Below are 10,000 nucleotides of genomic sequence, written 5' to 3' on the forward strand. Positions count from 1 at the left end.
ATAGCCCTGAAATCCTATGCAATTACCACTCTATGGCACTTATGAAAGGTTTAAAGTGCCAAATGCCAAGTGCCAAATGCCAAGTGCCAAGTGCCACAGGGCTCCAGGGGGGCAGTGCACACATAATGTTACCCCGGTCAGAGTGCCTCTTGCCCGGCATAGTATTTAATGTGTGTAGCCTATTATCCTGTATTTAAAATGACCCAGTCAGGGGTCTGGCACCTATGGCACTTATGAAAGGTTTAAAGTGCCAAGTGCCAAGTGCCAAGTGCCACAGGGCTCCAGGGGGGCAGTGCACACATAATGTTACCCCGGTCAGAGTGCCTCTTGCCCGGCATAGTATTTAATGTGTGTAGCCCTTTATCCTTTAAAAATGACCCAGTCAGGGGTCTGGCACCTATGGCACTTATGAAAGGTTTAAAGTGCCAAGTGCCAAGTGCCAAGTGCCACAGGGCTCCAGGGGGGCAGTGCACACATAATGTTACCCCGGTCAGAGTGCCTCTTGCCCGGCATAGTATTTAATGTGTGTAGCCCTTTATTCTTTAAAAATGACCCAGTCAGGGGTCTGGCACCTATGGCACTTATGAAAGGTTTAAAGTGCCAAGTGCCAAGTGCCAAGTGCCACAGGGCTCCAGGGGGGCAGTGCACACATAATGTTACCCCGGTCAGAGTGCCTCTTGCCCGGCATAGTATTTAATGTGTGTAGCCCTTTATTCTTTAAAAATGACCCAGTCAGGGGTCTGGCACCTATGGCACTTATGAAAGGTTTAAAGTGCCAAGTGCCAAGTGCCAAGTGCCACAGGGCTCCAGGGGGGGGCAGTGCACACCTAATGTTACCCCGGTCAGAGTGCCTCTTGCCCGGCATATTTTTTTTTTTTAAATAGCTTTAAAAATTACCCAGGCAGGGGTTTGGCACCTATGGCACCTGTGGCACTGCTGATGGAACTTACGACCTTCTTAGGGTTAGGGTTAGGGTTAGGGTTGGGGCGTTTGGCACTTGGTGAAGGGGCGTTTGACACTTGTGTAAGTGGCATTGTGGTATGTGGAAGTGGCATTGTGGTATGTGGAAGTGGCATTGTGGTATGTGGAAGTGGTATTGTGGCATGTGGCATCTGAGCCTGTGGGCTCCAAGGGCAGTGCTCTATGAATTGAATCCCATTCAAGGTGCCTATTTTCCGGCATAACAATTCATGTCTATAGCCCTAAGCAGGGCATAGCTATGACACAGCCCCGCCCTTGCCCCGCCCGTGCCCCGCCCGTGCCCCGCTCGCGCCGCACCTGTATCCACACCTGGTGATAATTAGGCCATTGATTAGGCGACGGTTGGAAGCTAACAAACATACACACAGGAAGGCAGGAGAGAGAAGCTAGCTATGGACAGCAAACAAAAACGACATGACTGTGGACTTTGTACCAAGACGCATATTTCGCGGATAGACAAACATTTTAAGACTGTCCATGGACTTACACACGCATCTATGGAATGGAATCATGCCGTGCAATGTAGCCCGATTTCGGCTGAGACACAGCAGGCCTACCCAGGGGATTGTATGGAGCCTAACAACGGCGTTGGAAGTGAGTTGTCCGCAGAACAGCAGCTGAGTGGCGAGAGTGAGCAGTCAGCGGTGCAGTCAACCAGTCAGGCGACGGTGCAGTCAACCGGTGAACAATGCTCGGAACCGGGGGAGCAATGCAGCGTCATGTCGCCTTCCACCGATAGCGAAAGTGATGGAGGCGGCGGTGGTGTGCCGTCCACAACTGAAGGTTTGAGTGATGTCATTTTGAATGAATATGCTACCTATATTAAGGGTATTAACCCTTCAGTTAAAAGAATAGACAATAGTCACACCAGTCTGTCACGAGTACGGGAATTCCTCCGCATTATGTCCGAGGACAAATCCGATGAAGGGCTGTGTTTTCTGGACAACTACATGCGTGTGTATGAGTGGTACCGGACATGTGAAGGCCGTAGTTTGGCACCATCCACATTAAAACTATACCGATCAGATGTTAGAAGTTTCCTGAAATATCTTATTCAGTTCCGGCCGAATGGTCTGCAAGCTAAAGCCAGTGTAATTCGCAAATTGTTACTCTGCTTGGCAAAGATAGACAGGGATTCTAGGCAGAGCCTGGCAACGCACATGGCACAATTTCGCAGACGCTGCAGGGACGAGGTGCTCAGCGCTGCGGAGTTAAAACGATTTTTGGAGCTAAGCAATGCATCTATTCCTTCTGTTCTCAGCAGGCTGGAAGTCCGAGCCACCTCATCTGACAGACGCAGGTTTGCGGCTCTCATGTCCAGCCGGTTGGCGACTTTTAATGGAACTCGACGATCCCCAGTCACCATGTTCGGTGAGAGTGATTTCAATGAAATAACCAATGAAAGTGGGGTTTATCAAATGACTGTAGCAAGCCACAAAACTAACTACAGCTTCGGGGAGTGCAGAATTGTTATATCTGATGAGGAATACACTTGGCTTCAACGATTCCATCGGATCAGGCCTCATCTGAGTGGAATGACCCCAGACACAACACTCTTCTTTTTCACATGCTCTGGTAAACCATACGGTAATCTCTGTGATTGTGTGGGTAAGATTTTTGCAGAGTTTGGCATTGGAAGGAAAGTGACATTTGGTACAATTCGAAGAAGCATTGCCACATTAAACTTTAATCTTGGGTCGCTTACAGACCGTGGAACTGTGGCTGACCACATGTGTCACTCCCTGGAGACGCAGGCACGCTACTACCGTTCCCATAATTTGCCTCATAATGCAAGCCAGGCTCGGAGACTAATTGAGGGACAAATCAATCCATGAATAACTCTAAATAAATACAATATTTTTTGCAATTAATCCTTGTCTTTGTGTGTCATTTTCATTCGATTTCAATAGGAGCACCTAGTAACCCAAAAATAATACCAGGTGCACTCATTCGATTAGAATGGGAGCACCTGGTAACCCAAAAATAATACCAGGTGCACGGAGGGGAGGATGAGTACAGACATTTTATATAAAAGCTCCATAAATCCCTTAGGCCGGTGGCCACTGACTTGTGCCCGTAGTATGGTGCTCCCATATCGGGCATGGGTGTGGGCAGGCCCTTAAAAGTCATTTTCATTCGATTAGAATAGGAGCACCTGGTAACCCAAAAATAATACCAGGTGCACGGAGGGGAGGATGAGTACAGACATTTTATATAAAAGCTCCATAAATCCCTTAGGCCGGTGGCCACTGACTTGTGCCCGTAGTATGGTGCTCCCATATCGGGCATGGGTGTGGGCAGGCCCTTAAAAGTCGTTTTCATTCGATTTCAATAGCGGCACCTGGTAACCCAAACTAACATAAGGTGGTGTCAGTAGTGCGGGTGACTACATACATTTTTGAAAAGCTCCATAAATCCTTTAGGCCGGTGCCTACTGACTTGTGCCCGTAGTATGGTGCTCCCATAGCGGGCATGGGTGTCTGCAGGTCATTTAAATTCGTTTTCATTCGATTTAAATAGGGGCACCTGGTAACCCAAAAAGTGGGCACTCTGTCGTTTTTCCTGAGTAGTTCAACATAGAAAGTATTCAGACCTTATTTTTGAAAAGCTCCATAAATCCCTTAGGCCGGTGCCCACTGACTTGTGCCCATAGTATGGTGCTCCCATAGCGGGCATGGGTGTCTGCAGGTCATTTAAATTCATTTTCATTCGATTAGAATAGGAGCACCTGGTAACCCAAAAATAATACCAGGTGCACGGAGGGGAGGATGAGTACAGACATTTTATATAAAAGCTCCATAAATCCCTTAGGCCGGTGCCCACTGACTTGTGCCCATAGTATGGTGCTCCCATAGCGGGCATGGGTGTCTGCAGGTCATTTAAATTCATTTTCATTCGATTAGAATAGGAGCACCTGGTAACCCAAAAGAGGGCACTTAGCCGTTTTTCCTGAGTAGTTCAACATAGAATATTTTCGGACCTTTTTTGAAAAGCTCCATAAATCCCTCAGGCCGGCCCCCACTGACTTGTGCCCATAGTATGGTGCTCCCATAGCGGGCATGGGTGTCTGCAGGCCATTTAAAATCATTTTCATTCGATTTCAATAGCAGCACCTGGTAACCCAAACTAACATAAGGTGGTGTCAGTAGTGAGGATCGATTTCAATAGCAGCACCTGGTAACCCAAAAAGAGGGCACATAGCCGTTTTTCCTGAATAGTTCAACATAGAATATTTTCGGACTAATTTTGAAAAGCTCCATAAATCCCTTAGGCCGGTGCCTACTGACTTGGGCCCCTACTATGGTGCTCCCATATCGGGCATGGGCGTGGGCAGGCTATTAAAAGTCGTTTTCATTCGATTTCAATAGCGGCACCTGGTAACCCAAAAAGAGGGCACTCTGTCGTTTTTCCTGAATAGTTCAACATAGAATATTTTCGGACTTTTTTTGAAAAGCTCCATAAATCCCTTAGGCCGGTGCCTACTGACTTGGACCCCTACTATGGTGCTCCCATATCGGGCATGGGCGTGGGCAGGCCCTTAAAAGTCGTTTTCATTCGATTTCAATAGGGGCACCTGGTAACCCAAAAAGAGGGCACTCTGTCGTTTTTCCTGAATAATTCAACATAGAATATTTTCGGACTTTTTTTGAAAAGCTCCATAAATCCCTTAGGCCGGTGCCTACTGACTTGGACCCCTACTATGGTGCTCCCATATCGGGCATGGGCGTGGGCAGGCCCTTAAAAGTCGTTTTCATTCGATTTCAATAGCGGCACCTGGTAACCCAAAAAGAGGGCACTCTGTCGTTTTTCCTGAATAGTTCAACATAGAATATTTTCGGACTTTTTTTGAAAAGCTCCATAAATCCCTTAGGCCGGTGCCTACTGACTTGGGCCCCTACTATGGTGCTCCCATATCGGGCATGGGCGTGGGCAGGCCCTTAAAAGTCGTTTTCATTCGATTTCAATAGCGGCACCTGGTAACCCAAAAAGAGGGCACTCTGTCGTTTTTCCTGAATAGTTCAACATAGAATATTTTCGGACTTTTTTTGAAAAGCTCCATAAATCCCTTAGGCCGGTGCCTACTGACTTGGGACCCCTACTATGGTGCTCCCATATCGGGCATGGGCGTGGGCAGGCCCTTAAAAGTCGTTTTCATTCGATTTCAATAGCGGCACCTGGTAACCCAAAAAGAGGGCACTCTGTCGTTTTTCCTGAATAGTTCAACATAGAATATTTTCGGACTTTTTTTGAAAAGCTCCATAAATCCCTTAGGCCGGTGCCTACTGACTTGGACCCCTACTATGGTGCTCCCATATCGGGCATGGGCGTGGGCAGGCCCTTAAAAGTCGTTTTCATTCGATTTCAATAGCGGCACCTGGTAACCCAAAAAGAGGGCACTCTGTCGTTTTTCCTGAATAGTTCAACATAGAATATTTTCGGACTTTTTTTGAAAAGCTCCATAAATCCCTTAGGCCGGTGCCTACTGACTTGGACCCCTACTATGGTGCTCCCATATCGGGCATGGGCGTGGGCAGGCCCTTAAAAGTCGTTTTCATTCGATTTCAATAGCGGCACCTGGTAACCCAAAAAGAGGGCACTCTGTCGTTTTTCCTGAATAATTCAACATAGAATATTTTCGGACTTTTTTTGAAAAGCTCCATAAATCCCTTAGGCCGGTGCCTACTGACTTGGACCCCTACTATGGTGCTCCCATATCGGGCATGGGCGTGGGCAGGCCCTTAAAAGTCGTTTTCATTCGATTTCAATAGCGGCACCTGGTAACCCAAAAAGAGGGCACTCTGTCGTTTTTCCTGAATAGTTCAACATAGAATATTTTCGGACTTTTTTTGAAAAGCTCCATAAATCCCTTAGGCCGGTGCCTACTGACTTGGACCCCTACTATGGTGCTCCCATATCGGGCATGGGCGTGGGCAGGCCCTTAAAAGTCGTTTTCATTCGATTTCAATAGCGGCACCTGGTAACCCAAAAAGAGGGCACTCTGTCGTTTTTCCTGAATAGTTCAACATAGAATATTTTCGGACTTTTTTTGAAAAGCTCCATAAATCCCTTAGGCCGGTGCCTACTGACTTGGACCCCTACTATGGTGCTCCCATATCGGGCATGGGCGTGGGCAGGCCCTTAAAAGTCGTTTTCATTCGATTTCAATAGCGGCACCTGGTAACCCAAAAAGAGGGCACTCTGTCGTTTTTCCTGAATAAGTTCAACATAGAATATTTTCGGACTTTTTTTGAAAAGCTCCATAAATCCCTTAGGCCGGTGCCTACTGACTTGGACCCCTACTATGGTGCTCCCATATCGGGCATGGGCGTGGGCAGGCCCTTAAAAGTCAGTTTTCATTCGATTTCAATAGCGGCACCTGGTAACCCAAAAAGAGGGCACTCTGTCGTTTTTCCTGAATAGTTCAACATAGAATATTTTCGGACTTTTTTTGAAAAGCTCCATAAATCCCTTAGGCCGGTGCCTACTGACTTGGACCCCTACTATGGTGCTCCCATATCGGGCATGGGCGTGGGCAGGCCCTTAAAAGTCGTTTTCATTCGATTTCAATAGCGGCACCTGGTAACCCAAAAAGAGGGCACTCTGTCGTTTTTCCTGAATAGTTCAACATAGAATATTTTCGGACTTTTTTTGAAAAGCTCCATAAATCCCTTAGGCCGGTGCCTACTGACTTGGACCCCTACTATGGTGCTCCCATATCGGGCATGGGCGTGGGCAGGCCCTTAAAAGTCGTTTTCATTCGATTTCAATAGCGGCACCTGGTAACCCAAAAAGAGGGCACTCTGTCGTTTTTCCTGAATAGTTCAACATAGAATATTTTCGGACTTTTTTTGAAAAGCTCCATAAATCCCTTAGGCCGGTGCCTACTGACTTGGACCCCTACTATGGTGCTCCCATATCGGGCATGGGCGTGGGCAGGCCCTTAAAAGTCATTTTCATTCGATTTCAATAGCGGCACCTGGTAACCCAAAAAGAGGGCACTCTGTCGTTTTTCCTGAATAGTTCAACATAGAATATTTTCGGACTTTTTTTGAAAAGCTCCATAAATCCCTTAGGCCGGTGCCTACTGACTTGGACCCCTACTATGGTGCTCCCATATCGGGCATGGGCGTGGGCAGGCCCTTAAAAGTCATTTTCATTCGATTTCAATAGCGGCACCTGGTAACCCAAAAAGAGGGCACTCTGTCGTTTTTCCTGAATAGTTCAACATAGAATATTTTCGGACTTTTTTTGAAAAGCTCCATAAATCCCTTAGGCCGGTGCCTACTGACTTGGACCCCTACTATGGTGCTCCCATATCGGGCATGGGTGTGGGCAGGCCCTTAAAAGTCATTTTCATTCGATTTCAATAGCGGCACCTGGTAACCCAAAAAGAGGGCACTCTGTCGTTTTTCCTGAATAGTTCAACATAGAATATTTTCGGACTAATTTTTGAAAAGCTCCATAAATCCCTTAGGCCGGTGCCTACTGACTTGGACCCCTACTATGGTGCTCCCATATCGGGCATGGGTGTGGGCAGGCCCTTAAAAGTCGTTTTCATTCGATTTCAATAGCGGCACCTGGTAACCCAAAAAGAGGGCACTCTGTCGTTTTTCCTGAATAATTCAACATAGAATATTTTCGGACTTTTTTTGAAAAGCTCCATAAATCCCTTAGGCCGGTGGCCACTGACTTGTGCCCGTAGTATGGTGCTCCCATATCGGGCATGGGTGTGGGCAGGCCCTTAAAAGTCATTTTCATTCGATTTCTGTAGCAGCACCTGGTAACCCAAACTAACATAAGGTGGTGTCAGTAGTGAGGATGCGGACAGACCTTTTATATAAAAGCTCCATAAATCCCTTAGGCCGGTGCCTACTGACTTGTGCCCGTAGTATGGTGCTCCCATAGCGGGCATGGGTGTCTGCAGGTCATTTAAATTCGTTTTCATTCGATTTAAATAGGGGCACCTGGTAACCCAAAAAGTGGGCACTCTGTCGTTTTTCCTGAGTAGTTCAACATAGAAAGTATTCAGACCTTATTTTTGAAAAGCTCCATAAATCCCTTAGGCCGGTGCCCACTGACTTGTGCCCATAGTATGGTGCTCCCATAGCGGGCATGGGTGTCTGCAGGTCATTTAAATTCATTTTCATTCGATTAGAATAGGAGCACCTGGTAACCCAAAAATAATACCAGGTGCACGGAGGGGAGGATGAGTACAGACATTTTATATAAAAGCTCCATAAATCCCTTAGGCCGGTGCCCACTGACTTGTGCCCATAGTATGGTGCTCCCATAGCGGGCATGGGTGTCTGCAGGTCATTTAAATTCATTTTCATTCGATTAGAATAGGAGCACCTGGTAACCCAAAAGAGGGCACTTAGCCGTTTTTCCTGAGTAGTTCAACATAGAATATTTTCGGACCTTTTTTGAAAAGCTCCATAAATCCCTCAGGCCGGCCCCCACTGACTTGTGCCCATAGTATGGTGCTCCCATAGCGGGCATGGGTGTCTGCAGGCCATTTAAAATCATTTTCATTCGATTTCAATAGCAGCACCTGGTAACCCAAAAATAATACCAGGTGCACTCATTCGATTTCAATAGGAGCACCTGGTAACCCAAAAATAATACCAGGTGCACAGAAGGGAGGATGAGTACAGACATTTTTTAAAAGCTTCATAAATCACTCAGGCCGGCCCCAACTGACTTGGGTCCGTAGTATGGTTGTTCCATATAGGGTATTGAGGTATGTAGCCTATCTAAAATCATTTAAAACCATTATAAAAATATGCACCTGGTAACCCAAAAATAATACCAGGTGCACGGCAGTGGCACTCTGTCACTTTTTCGACCAATTCCCGAAATCTTGAAATAATGATAAAACATAATTCCCGATGGGCTAGATGCCCCAAATTTTGGCTCATACCCTCTCTCGTGATGGTCAACAGTTATCCACTGTAAAAAAAATTTCGGAACCATAGGAATCTATTGTACAGGCAAGTGATTTTTTTCCCCAAAACATTAAAACACGATTTTCTATTAAAATGTTTTATAGAAAAACGGTTATAATTAGATGAAAATGTTCGTCTATTTGTACCCTTTCGTGCAAAAAAAACCTCAACCAGATTGGAGTTGTATTTTTTGTGTTATTAACGTTTTAACGGTTTTAGTGTCCACAAACTTTTGGCAAAAAATCGGAGCACATTGAAATCTATCGATTGACACGCCTTTTTTCGATAATTCGGCCTGTCCGGCGATGACACACTCCCTGGTGGGTGGACCAGACAGGTACCGGCGCGATTTGAGAAACCTGACTTTTGACAACAGGACTTCCATGTCCTAGAGAATCGGCGGTGGTGGCAAACTGCTCAGTCCGATTAGGAAACGTGAAACGGACACGTTTGAGGGATGTGAGACCCTCGGAACCATGGTCCCTTGGACCTTTTACCTCCGGCGACCGATTTAGGGTGATTCCCAACCCTTCGGTGCCCGATTTAGGGTGTTATTCCAGCCCTTCGGCGCCCGATTTAGGGTGTTATTCCAACCCTTCGGCGCCCGATTTAGGGTGTTATTCCAGCCCTTCGGCGCCCGATTTAGGGTGTTATTCCAACCCTTCGGCGCCCGATTTGTCCTAACTTTTGTTCCAAATGTCCCAGCTTGGTGGTGGGCGGATTTGGTTCACGTTGGGTCTCCATGGTTCTCCTCTGTTGTCCAGGTAGTTCATGTTCTTCAGACCGATTTGCATTCGATATCCACCTGGGAGGGCACCTGGCGGCCGGCATACGTGCTGGTGTTCAGCCGGTGTGTTCCTCCCGCCCCATGTGGATTTGCCTCTATCGGGGGAGCCCCTATCGTATACGGTTCACCCCGTATTTCGATATGCTTCAGCCGCGCACCGTCCGAGCGAGATCCAGCCGACCCGTCTGACCTAGTGGCCCTACATTGGTGTTCCGGTGCGGGGAGTGACCCACCCAGGCAGTGATGCATGAGGTGACGTTCATCCCGCAACGCACCGGCGCCAGAG

The sequence above is a fragment of the Salvelinus namaycush genome, unplaced genomic scaffold (assembly GCF_016432855.1).
Source record: "Salvelinus namaycush isolate Seneca unplaced genomic scaffold, SaNama_1.0 Scaffold2035, whole genome shotgun sequence".
NCBI classification, from domain to species: Eukaryota; Metazoa; Chordata; class Actinopteri; order Salmoniformes; family Salmonidae; genus Salvelinus; species Salvelinus namaycush.